This window comes from Helianthus annuus, chromosome 15 (assembly GCF_002127325.2).
Source record: "Helianthus annuus cultivar XRQ/B chromosome 15, HanXRQr2.0-SUNRISE, whole genome shotgun sequence".
NCBI lineage: Eukaryota > Viridiplantae > Streptophyta > Magnoliopsida > Asterales > Asteraceae > Helianthus > Helianthus annuus.
The window spans coordinates 52,663,726-52,676,402 of NC_035447.2; the positions used below are offsets into that span (position 1 = coordinate 52,663,726).

At 33.2% G+C, this 12,677-nt stretch overlaps 1 long non-coding RNA gene across 1 annotated transcript; it reads left to right on the forward strand.

Annotated features, from left to right (window-relative positions):
* The first annotated feature begins 214 nt into the window (after window positions 1–214).
* On the forward strand, window positions 215–1,562 carry LOC110909662. The gene is made up of 4 exons (XR_002575521.2): window positions 215–433; window positions 999–1,052; window positions 1,126–1,215; window positions 1,303–1,562. It is a non-coding gene; the product is annotated as an uncharacterized LOC110909662 (long non-coding RNA).
* The last annotated feature ends 11,115 nt before the right edge of the window (window positions 1,563–12,677 follow it).

Below are 12,677 nucleotides of genomic sequence, written 5' to 3' on the forward strand. Positions count from 1 at the left end.
AATTTCTTCAAATTCTAATTCTTATACAAATTCCAATTGCAAATCCAAATCATTTCGCGAAACAAACGCCTCCTATTTTTAGGTTTAGGCTCATTTGTTAAAAGTTAAATTTATATATTCTTTTCAAAATAAAAGATAAAAATTCAATTATTAAAATCACCTCTAAAATATTTACTTCCCTCCAAAACTGAAATATTTCCAAAATCCCCCAAATTGATTTTCAATTCCCCCCAAAAATCCAAATCCCTGTTTGTCGGTTCACCCATGTTCCCCATTCCCCTTTTTCACCATAATATATTCATATTCCCCTTGAGTTCAATTAGAAGTCCCATTCCTTACAGAGAAGGAAAATTAGCAAAGAGCTCGAAGAAGTTAATAATGGAGGTGGAATTGAGCGGTATCACATTTAATGCTTTGCAATTCAGAGACACTGGTGAAAATTTTAACCCCAATCTCTACTCGATCTCGTTGTTTTATTATGTGCGCCAACTGATAGTATAATTTGTTAAACCTATGTTCTAAATTGTTATTCATATTTGATTTGCAGTAAGTCAGAGTGTTTATATCTTTGTTTTTTGTAAGTACCTTGAAGCTGATAAAGTGATTTGTTTCCAGAAACTCAGAAACTTGTTGCTTTCATTTGGAATAAGATAAAACTTGATTGCTGAATTGAAGGTTTAAATATTTGGTTTGAATCTTGAAATGTCCGTACTTCTTTTTAGTTTATTGTAGTGGTGGAATTTTTAAAACTTTTACTTATAAACTGTTGATTTAGGTAGTGTTCATCTCAAACGGGTCAACAAATATTTCCGTTTAGCAAATATATATATAGAAAGGAATTGGCTTCAGATAGGTTGATGTATCTAATAAGTTGATTTTTGAGGCATACAACATTTAGTTTATTTTATCTATACTTGTTGATCATTATGTAATAATTAATGTTTTCATAAATTTATTAGTGTATTAATTATTTTTAATAGTTGACCACATATATGCAGGTTGAACTTGGATTTTTGCTAGAGGTCCATTACAGAGAACAATTCATGTTACATGTAAGTAATTACTATTTGGTAATTAGTACTAGTCAATGTAAAACTTTGGTAAATATATATTGAATTATGTCAGGTCAAATTGTAAACTTGAGGTTTGCCCCCATTAAACTATATATCTGTTTGAAGATTAGAGTTTGAACTCTTATTGTCCTTCAATGTTCAGGTAATATATTATATAACCAAGTTAATATTTTCGTTTATATCTTTGGCATATTGCTTCATATATGTAATTCATTTTATCAACTTGCAGAAACAAACACACTAGTTTCTTTATTATCTGCTTCAAGATTGAACAGAAAAGCAACAAAATTAAAAAAAGATACAGTAGAGAAGTGTGCTATGACGGAGAAAAATGAAGAAAATACAAGTTATACATTGGAACGAACAAGATTTCAATTATCGTCACAAAACCCACCAGAATTTTTTTCCTCATGATATGGGTTTAATGTATTGCTTTTGGATAATTTGGATCTTTATAATAATACATATGGATATTCATATTTGATCGTATATTTATCTTTGGTATAATATGTATCTATCTACAGAGATTTGAGTACACTGTCTATAAGAAACAATTAGATAATAATTTATATATGGAAAAGTTGTAGAAAAAAAAAGCCTTAGCTTAGCTAAATATGTAGCAAAAACTTTACATAACTCCCAGCAAACATCTTCAAAAATCTCTAGCTAACTTCTTACCAAAACTCTTATATAGTTTGTAGAAAAATTGATAGCTAAATTAGGTAGTAGATTTGTAACAAAACAATAGCTAAATGTGTAGCAAAACTTGGTAGCCAAATTCGTAGCAAAAACTCCATAGTAGCTAAAAATTCGTAGCGGAATTTGGTAGCTAAAAATTCATAGCTAAAAATTTGTAGCAAAATCCATAGCGAGCATTTTCGTAGCAGAAGGCGTAGCTATAATAGCTAAAACCGTCGCAAATATGATATCCATAGCTAAATTTGGTAGCAAATGAATTTGCGACGAGACTTGTAGCTACGGGCCAAATCCGTAGCAACTCCGTAGCTAAATGGGTGTTTGCTACGAATTAGCTTCCGTAGCAAATGCCTGTTTTTGTAGTAGTTGCGAACAACCGATTAACCCAACAGGACTTAGATTATATAAAAAACTACCAGAAATTTAAAATTCCGGCGCTAACAAAAAGATATTGGTAGCATGACAAGTTAAAGCATAGAGATCAATATAAATCAAGTATCAGTTTCTACTTCAATAAAAAGTAAACATTAAATATGGGAGTAAATGTAGGTTTATATCAGTATCAATAATTTAAACTATTTACAGTGTACAAAATATATAATCGGATTAGACATAAAGTTTTGCAAAGAACATGTATTTTATATTAAAAAACAAAGTTCTAATTCCGTTTGTTTCAAACATATCAAAGATTTCCATTGAAAGGTTGCAGCTCTTTATAATTAGTATAATAGTTTACGGTTATAATTGTTTGACAATTAACAATTGTAATAACGAAAAACCTCTTTAGAAACATCATTAGTTGTAAAAAAGTGTCACGCTAGCTGCTTAATAGTAACTTACCCATTGATCATTCAATCAATTTGCCACTAATCAGTAGTAATGTACTATTATTTTCACTTTCTATTGATTAACCAGGTTGCAACAGATCTAGTATTATTGAAGATCATTTTCATGCTACTTTTTACCGGTCATACTAATCTGAGCCAACCTACTAATTAGATACCGAAATTTAAAATGCCAGCCATTATAAAAACCATGCGCCAATTATAGCTTGGTTATGAAAATATTCAAACATAATAAAAGATCAAGTAAAAATCATTCGGTGTCAAAAAAATTAAAGTTGGAGTCAAATTCTTGTTGCAAAGCATGATCAAGTAGATTCTCGGATTCCATCATCAACTCTGGACTTAATCTGAACATCAACACACAAAACTCCATTGGATTGAAGGCGCCATCACCATCACCATCAAAATTGTCTTCTTTTAACATGCTCACTAATTCATCGTCTCGTAAAATCTTGCAACCTATGCAATGACTTGTTACACTTCAAGCTTTCAAAAGTGATCACACCATTTTCTTTATTCATCAACATATTGAAGCCATTGCATGACTCTTTTATTAGACCTTCACCTCCCAACTTTTCTGTCATTTTTGGCAGCATATCTTCAAAATCTTCTCCACAGACTTTCAATGTTGTTTTTGATCCCATCTCTTTGGTATTTTTCCTGTGAAAAAGTGTAAGTGAAGTTCCTGCCGGGTAACTGTCGCTTATCAGTTTTGTGTCAACCAAAGCAGAAGTCCAAGTTAAAGTCAATGATAATGAAGATTATCAATTGCTGAAGGCATTCCGGACGACTTTCTAGTGTTTCGGATTATTGTATTGATTTGTATCCCGGACATTGTGTTTTGTCCGGGTTTAGTCCCTAGCCTATATATATGTGTGTATTGTGTAGATTATAAAAACTCTTGAGTGCTTGGTGCACCTCTCACAAGATCCTATCCATTCTCCATCACTGTGTGTATTCTAGAGAGAGAGAGTGAGACTATGTGTTAGTGAGAGAAAGCTAGGTTTAGATCTTTGTGATCTAAACCAGCTTGTAGATGATGTATACTCCTTTGGTTTGTGTAATCTGTGATGACTGATTCATCAATAAAGAGATTCATCTTCTACATATTTCTATCTTGTTCATATTTTGTTCTTCATGTCTTGAATCAAGTGCGATGTTTGATGTTCGTCATCGATCTGGAGGCCTTACAAGTGGTATCAGAGCATTGTTACCGATTCAGAATGGTCTAACCGCCTTCTGAATCACCATTGCTCTTGATTTGATGTTTGTTTCCGCCAAACATCTTGAAGACGTGAAGATTATGGTCCAGATATGAAGAAATTCGAGCTGTGTTGGAGAGAACTGCTGGGTTTTTGGAGATCTAGGGTTTTGATCCAAAAAAAAGGACTGTCTGAGTTTAAAACTCTGTGTTTGTGTTTCCGGGGTTTTTGGTGAACCAGTGTGAAGTCACACTGGGGAGATAGTCCGAAGACTAGTTACTGAAGCTTGTCTTTGAGCATTGTCCGAGTTTTTACATCCTCTAAACTTGGTACGAGTTTTCCTTATTTAGTAAATCCTGTCCGAGCTTAGTATACCACTTAGGTCCGAGTTTTGTGTGAATTTCTTTTTGGTCCGAGCTTCTTGCAATTGAGTCCAAGTTTCAACACATAAGTATAACAGGGTCTGAGTTTTCAATGTCTGAGTTTTTCATGAGTTTTGTTAAAAAAAAAAAAAAAAAAAAAAAAAAAAAAAAAAAAAAACCTTCTGAGTTTTCAATGTCTGAGTTCAAAAAAAAACCTTCCGAGAATGTCTGAGTTTTCAATGTTTGAGGTTCCGAGTTTTGTTAAACACCTTCCGATTTTTTAATGTCTGAGTTTTTTCAATAGTCCGATTTTTAAACTATGCTAATTGTTCCGAGTTTTTGCACTGTGTGTGTTGTTCCGATTTTTTAACCTATGTTAATTGTTCCGAGTTTTTGCACAGTGTGTGTTGTTTCGAGTTTTGTTAAAAGTCCTTTGTTCGGAGTTTGTTGTTGAAACTGTCCTCCTGAGTGTTGTTCAAAACTATCTCCGAGTTTTGAGAATCCGAGTTTTGGTTTTGTTACAACTTATCCGAGTATGCAACAGGTCCGAGAAACCTTTCAATTGTCCGAGTTTTAATAATCAATTTCAACAGGTCCGAGTTTGGTTGACAGATTGAACAGTTTTGTTTCTTGACTGTTGTACTTGTCTGCTGGTCAGAGTTTTATTCTTGACTGCCAGTCCGAGTTTGTTCAAAATCAATTTGTTCAAACTTCTTTAGTCCAAGATTAGTCTTTCGGATAGCAGCCCCCGGGTTTCTTCAGAGCTTCCTTTATTTCTTTGCTTGTTTCGAATTCCTTTGTATTTTACATACTGTTCTGATGATCTGATCTAAGGTTTCAAGAGCTTCTGGGTTTTACGGGTTCCAAATTTGCTAAGAATTCCGGGTTACCTGGGGTACCGGATTTTTAGCTAAATTTAGAAGTTTGTGTTGTTCGGAAGTTTCGAGGTGTACATGTTCCGAGTTTTTCTAGTTATTCCGGGTTACCTGGGATACCGGATAACTAACTAAGAGTCAGAATTATGTGTAGTTTGGAAACTTGAAGTTGGTTTCGGATTATCGAAAAGTTTTATGGTACTTATGTTGTCCGGATCAAGTGAGGAGGTGAAGAGAGTAAGACTTGTTTGGATTTTTGTATTGTTTACAAAGAAAAACGGGGAGTAAAAATTTTTGGAATTCCTATTTTCTTTGTAAATCAAAAGCTCATGGTGCTACATCGAAACAAGTTCGTGTTTACTATCTTTGAGATTAACTTAGTGTTTATCTTACCGGTGGCGAAGTGTTTATAACATGAAGCAAGTTAGAGCTAGTGTATGATTGAGTTTTGTCAAGTTTGTTCGAGGTTTAATCAAGTGTTGACGTGATAAAGCAAATTGTTCGTTTGGCAAGTAGTTGAAGGTCATGCCTTTATCGTATGCCGGTTAGAGTAGAGAAGATTAGTCTTCTTGGTACCTCTTCCAAGTGGGTGACTGATCGGATTCTCGAAATAGGGGTTCTTACATTGAGGGGGAGATCAGAGACGAAAGTCATCGGGTAATTGGTGGATTTGTGAAGATACGAGATTGGATCTTGAAGATTCGAGATGAAATGATTTCAGACACTCGGTTGAAGACTCTGATCAAGATGGTGGATGTACTTTTACAAAGTTCAGTTTGTTATTAACTTATCGAACTGAGCTTCATGTCTTTGCGAAATTTGAAGTGTTCAAGGCTGGGCATTGGAAATCCAATGTTTCTTTCTGCTGTTGGTTAGGTTTGAAGATTAATGTATCGAGCGATATTCTTACATGTGGTTGTAGGTCGGTTCGCATTAACTTGATTCAGGAGTAGATTGAGGGGGAGGATCAACAGTGTTTGATGTTGGATTCTTCGGGTTTCACAAAGCGGCCATTTAAGTGATCGTCAGCAAGTCTTTGATTAGAAGGGTTGAAGATCATTGTGCTCTGTCGGAAAGATCAAGTCTCAGCCAAAGTTGAAAGCAGGCATGATATCATCAGTTAAAGGGGAGTCTGTAAGTGCAGTATCCGATGACTGAAGATATCAATGTCAGATAGAACTGATAGCAACAGTTAAGGGGGAGACTGTAAGTGCAGTTCCTGCCGGATAACTGTCGCTTATCAGTTCTGTGTCAACTAAAGCAGAAGTCCAAGTTAAAGTCAATGATAATGAAGATTATCAATTGCTGAAGGCATTCCGGACAACTTTCTAGTGTTTCGGATTATTGTATTGATTTGTATCCCGGACAATGTGTTTTGTCCGAGTTTAGTCCCTAGCCTATATATATGTGTGTATTGTGTAGATTATAAAAACTCTTGAGTGCATGGTGCACCTCTCACAAGATCCTATCCATTCTCCATCCCTGTGTGTATTCTAGAGAGAGAGAGTGAGACTATGTGTTAGTGAGAGAAAGCTAGGTTTAGATCTTTGTGATCTAAACCAGCTTGTAGATGATGTATACTCCTTTGGTTTGTGTAATCTGTGATGACTGATTCATCAATAAAGAGATTCATCTTCTACATATTTCTATCTTGTTCATATTTTGTTCTTCATGTCTTGAATCAAGTGCGATGTTTGATGTTCGTCATCGATCTGGAGGCCTTACAAAAAGTGGGGTGGGGACAGGGCGTAGGTAGGGTTGTATTGGTTTTGTAGGTCTTGTGGATTAAGTGTGGGTTATATATTAAGAAAGTGTCAATATATACCCTAATTCTTCCATATGACACATTATAGTCCCTAAATAAGGAATAATGACAGTTAGAACCCTCAAGTCCGAGAATACATGTCTAGGGTTTAACGCTTAAATAGTGTTTTTAGAGTTGATATATTATATACTTTATTTGGGATTCTAAAATCATCCAACTTAGTAAATACATTTTTAGGAAAGTTTAACAATCTAATGAACCAGCTATATATAAGGTTTTTCATCGACGGACTTATCCCTCCAAAGTAACTCGGTGAAGGTAGTATATGTGGGTGTCAGTGATATTTTGTCAAGAATTATGGTGTGAGCAAAGAAATTTCTGACGAGTTATCTAACCATGAGAGATTATTGAGAGATTTTTACTTTTATTATTTTTTTAATTTGTTGGATCCATTGTTCTGTTGGAAATTACAAGCGGACATTCGGACATTCGTTGATATTGTGCCAGTGATACTCAATTTTTTTAGTAGTGTGTTTGCCTTGGCACCAAAACATTTTTCCTTTAAAAACATCATTTATTGTAACCAACTTTTTCGCCATACACTAATTTTAGATCTTATCACTAGAGGGAATGCGAGAAAGGTCAGAGATCGATGGAGCTTGGGGGATACTCACCGGAGCTGCAAGGAATATGGTCAATGATGGGATTGAGGGGCGGCATTGTTGCAAGAGCAACAAGCCGGGTTCCATTTTTTTTCTTTTCTTTTTTGTTCAATTCTTAAAAGGAAACTCATGTGATCTCAATTTAACAAATTGTCTGTATATTAAAACCGTGTCAATAAATAAGCATTCAATTTATCTTTCTTATTAAAATAACGTACCAATTTTTTGGAAGTCTTCCAATAGACGTTATAGAATTGAAAGTTGAATCCATCTGAAGAAAACTTTGTGGCTATATTTAGCAATAACTAAATCATAACGTGTCAAAGTAGGTATTTGGAATAGTTGATGGGGGCAAGAGTAACGTCTTAGAGGTATGGTATTCCGAGGAAGCTATGTAGAGGAGACACTTTTAAGGATAGCATTTTCCTAGAAGAAAGTGTGTAGGTTGCCTAACTGCCACCTTGCTTTACTTTTTTTTAATGTGGGATGATTTAGACTTCTGGATTTTGTTCCCATGTTTAATTTTAAACATTCAACAACTTCCCTTGTTCATTACTTTTGTTTCAGTCACTTTTACATAGACAATCATATCTGTAAAATAAAAAAAAAGTAGAATAGGTTAATATTCAATTGGGCCATACCAGATGTCACTCAACCTTGTTGCTTTTATTGTTGAAAAATAGATCTAGCTTGAACTCTATTTGTTGGACGAATTGGTGTAAATTCTTGTTGATGTAGTTGTCTGTCCTTGGTGTTTGTATTTACTGCCCCTGTTAGGGTACACAAGAGTCGCTCAACTGTTTTGAGTTCTAATGCAAACTTAAAATTATTGGGGTTTTCACATTCTCATTATATAGTTATAGAAGCTAACAGACACTACAGATATGAAGATTTCAAGTAGCTGATCTAGTAAATGTCTGAAATTGACTTTTGCTTCGCTCTAATTCGTCCAAATCAGTTGGAAACTGAATAATAATGCCAAAACATGAATTAGGCTAACATAAGCAAAATCCTGATTCAGCTCTCCCTCCTGCGTCGTGGGGGAGTCTTCTCCTTCCATCGCGTGGAGCGGCGGCGCGCAAAACCTGGGCACACATTTCGGACATCCCCGCGTGTTGCGGGGAGACACTTTCCAGAAATTTGATTTTGGCAACTTGCTTGACCCGTTGACTTGACGATTGCCTGGGTTTATGCTACTTTTTCATCATTAAGTACAACTTAACGGTACAAAACGACTTGTTAAACAACGACAACGTAAACAAAACTCATACAAATATAATTTGTTTTTACAAACACATCAATGAACTATTATAAAAGGTAAATGAAAACCAAACAAGTCGTATAATGTCATCATTCAAGATATTTGAGAATTGGATAATAACAAAAGATTCAAGATATGCATCCTCATGCATAGCAAATGTTGCATAGTTAGTGTTGACAATGTCATGAACAAGGAAAATACGCGATTAGTTAATAAGCTACCTAAAATGTTGGTTTTCCATCTTTAAATGTCACTATTGGTAATACTACTTACTTAAGATCCGACCACATTGAAAGATCATGTATTGTTGAACCCCATGCTCCATGAAGGTAATAAAATAATTCCTCAATATCATTGAGTTATATAAAATTTTATATTTATTATGTTTGTATATAAGAGCATGCAACAATGAGACACGTTACAGTAACAAGTACTAAAGAGGTATGCTTAAGAAGATGTTCAAGTTTACTCGGTTTGTTAGGAGAAATCAAAGTGAAAGGTCCTAAATTTTATTAAAACTCACAAAACTAACAGAAAATACAATGTCTGGGTTAACTAATGCGAAAATAAAGTTAAATGAAGTTGTGCGTGATAATACAGGTTTAAATAAAACAAAACAAAATAAAACAAAATTAAAATATATCTAACATTGAAGGTGAATACATCACCAAGCTAGTGCCCCATTATAGTGTTCTTCAAATTCCACAAAAGAAGGTTCTAAAATAAACATTGACATCGAGATTATCAAGCAAATTAAATGGCTAAAAACAAATATGAATTAAACTCATATTCTCGTTAAACGGAATCACTGTTGGATTAGTCTTATCACACTATATCTTATAGTTTGGATTAATCTTATCACAAAATATTTTATAGTTAGGGTTAGTATCAATTTTATTTAAGTTGATTTTTGAGTCTAAATATGTTAGGCGTGGTTTATATAAATTGGGTTTGATGTAATGGTATATATATGCTTATTTCCATGTTTCATTATTAAATAGAAAAAGCCCATCTAAATTAAGTGTAGAGATAGAAAAAAATTGTAAAACGTTACATATTTTTAAATGTGTTGAGCACCTAAGAAATATGTTGGTAGAAATAAAATATTTAGCTAATTAAGATTATGAGGGTAATTAACTAATATTTATTCCGATTGGTTTGAGTAAAGAAACTTTTGGTTCATGACCTTATACTTACTATTTGGTTGGTAATTTTAAGGTTTGGTAATGATACGTTGTTTGATAGGGGAGGCAGTGGCTTCTGTTTTTTGTTAGAAGTAATTTAAAAGAGTAGAAGATGAATTACAAACTTGGTACATATGATAAGATTTGTTTATTTAACATTTTTCTATAAGGTTACTAGCATTTTACTTTTATAAAATTTAGAGGTTGAAGTAGATTTTATTTTATAAAATTGATGTATATAAAAATTGGAAATTAATTTATGTCTTACTTTATAAAATTTATAAGATCCTTCACCTTAATAGAAAAAAAATAATCGAGTTAGTGGTTGGATGAAAATTTATAAAAATTATATGAAAAACGATTAATATCTTTTTATAAAAACTCCATGTATATTCTGCTTTATATATTATGAATTTTAGTAAATTGCCAAATTGTCCCTGAGGTTTTATATTTGTTAGTTTCATCAAAATATCGTTCAACTTAACAGAAAAAGTAAACTAAGTTAGTGATTTGAATGAAAATGACAAAAAAACCGACAAATGTGAAGGGCTATTTGGCATAAAAAATCATTTTAAATGAAATTGGCAAACTGACCTGAACCTAAGGTATGATTGTGGCAATTTATTCGTTATAAAATTAACCAATGTATGATTCCTTCAAATTGTAGTTTTGAATGCACATGGAGGATAAAATGATGTCGTGTTTTGATGTATGCATTTTCATGCTTTAAATTATATTGTGATTTTGAGATAAGTATATATGTATCCTGTAAAAAGATATTTTTATAACTTCGTTATTTCTTCATTTATTTATTTGTATAGAAAGTGTTTGTTTTTATGCTCAATTCAATGACTAGATACGAAAAGAACAAGTATTGTGGATATTACGAAAATAATTGGTATTGTGGATTTGCGTTTGATGGCAGAAAATGAAAATATCAACTAAGAAATATGTGAAATAATATAGAGCGAATATTACATAAAAACACTAGTTATGTATACTAAATATTTGTTTAACGCATTGCACTTATTTATGTATATAAGTTTAATATTAAGGTAAGCCATACCAAAACATGATAATATATACGCGCACAATATATACGCTCACAATATGGAGCGAATATTATGTAAAAACACTAGTTAAATACTAGTTATGTCTGCTAAATAATTTTTTAAACGCACCGCATTTATTTATTTATTTATATAAGTTTTAACACTTTGATCTACATAATTTTTGAAAGGCGATTCATGATTTACGGAGTAAACCAAAATCCTAAAGATCTAAAACTTTTAATTTAAAAGTGTATCTAAAAATGATTCAATCTATTTATCAGTTGAAATATTCTATAGTCTAGGTTGATTACCAAAAATCATAGTTTCCCCTTATGCGTGATGTCAAGATCTTACCAAACATAGCCTATTAGGGGCACACCAAAGTCCACATTGATCTACGTATGCATATCATCACTAAGATGAAGGAGGATAGATGAAAGACGTAAAAAATCATTTAATATTGTACAATTAGTTTTGACTTCAATTTTAACATAAAAATGAATAATGGTCCATAACAGTTAATTCGTAGTATACATGATTATGTATTAAACAATCTTTCTATATATGGGTTTGTATTTAGTATCAATGGCTATAAAATAAACAAATACATCGAATATGAAATACCTAACATCACATAAGATATATAAAATTAAATATGTGAATATATGTTCAAAAGAGAAAAAACAACATTAATTTTGTCTTGACGAATGAAAATCCGTTTTTAATGTAAACGGACATTATGTTCAATAAACAATGAACAAATCGAGCTAGGTTGCCTAGGTTATGACAAACAAGGTCTATTGCATTTAAATTATTTGTGACGCTGTTAGAACCGTTCTTTTCTCTTTGCTAGTAAAAGTGGTTACATTATAGTGTTAACATCACTATTATTTGTAGTAAAGTAGGGATATAATATTTTGAACCCACAGGGCATGTAAAAGACATCAATCAAACCATATTATATTATAGTCATCGAGTAACACCTCCAAAAAGTTCATATTATATTATATTATATAATATTAATACTAAAAAAAAGTTCATATGAAAAGTAAGGTTTAACGTTTTGAAGCATGTGAATGGGTATGGAACTACTTACTCTTTTTTTTTTTTGGTTATTGTTGGTGCACTTGTGTCTGTACTTTGTCTGTATTCGGTCACGATATAAACGATGTCCTTGTCAGTCCTGTAAGTTGACCAAGTCAACCGTCCTCCTGGTTTGACTTGGACCAACAGTTAGGAATATGTTTGTAAAGTGTCTGAGTCGAAAGATGGGCCATCGAAGGATTATGTCTATCCTTCGATGAGCTCGAAAGATGTCCAACGAAGGATACTGTTGAACCTCGAAGGATATACCATCCTTCGAGGTAAATAGGGATCCTTCGAGGGCTTTGTGATCGACAGATGATCTTTCGGTCATTCTGAATGATCCCTCGACCAGACCTGCTGTGTATGGGTATAAATACCCATGCAGTGTGTTCAAGAGAGATAGATGCACACAGAAGGATAGAGAGACTTTGAGAGCATTCTGTCCGAAACACACACACTTTGAGAGTTTGCAAAACACATTTGTGAACATTGTGCTTGTAACCGGAACCTTCATTCGTATTAATACAAGTGGTGTTAATCGGTGAACCTTTGTGTGTTTGTGTTTATACTTGTTTCATCTCCGTTTGCTTGCTAGCTTGGATTCCGCACTCGCT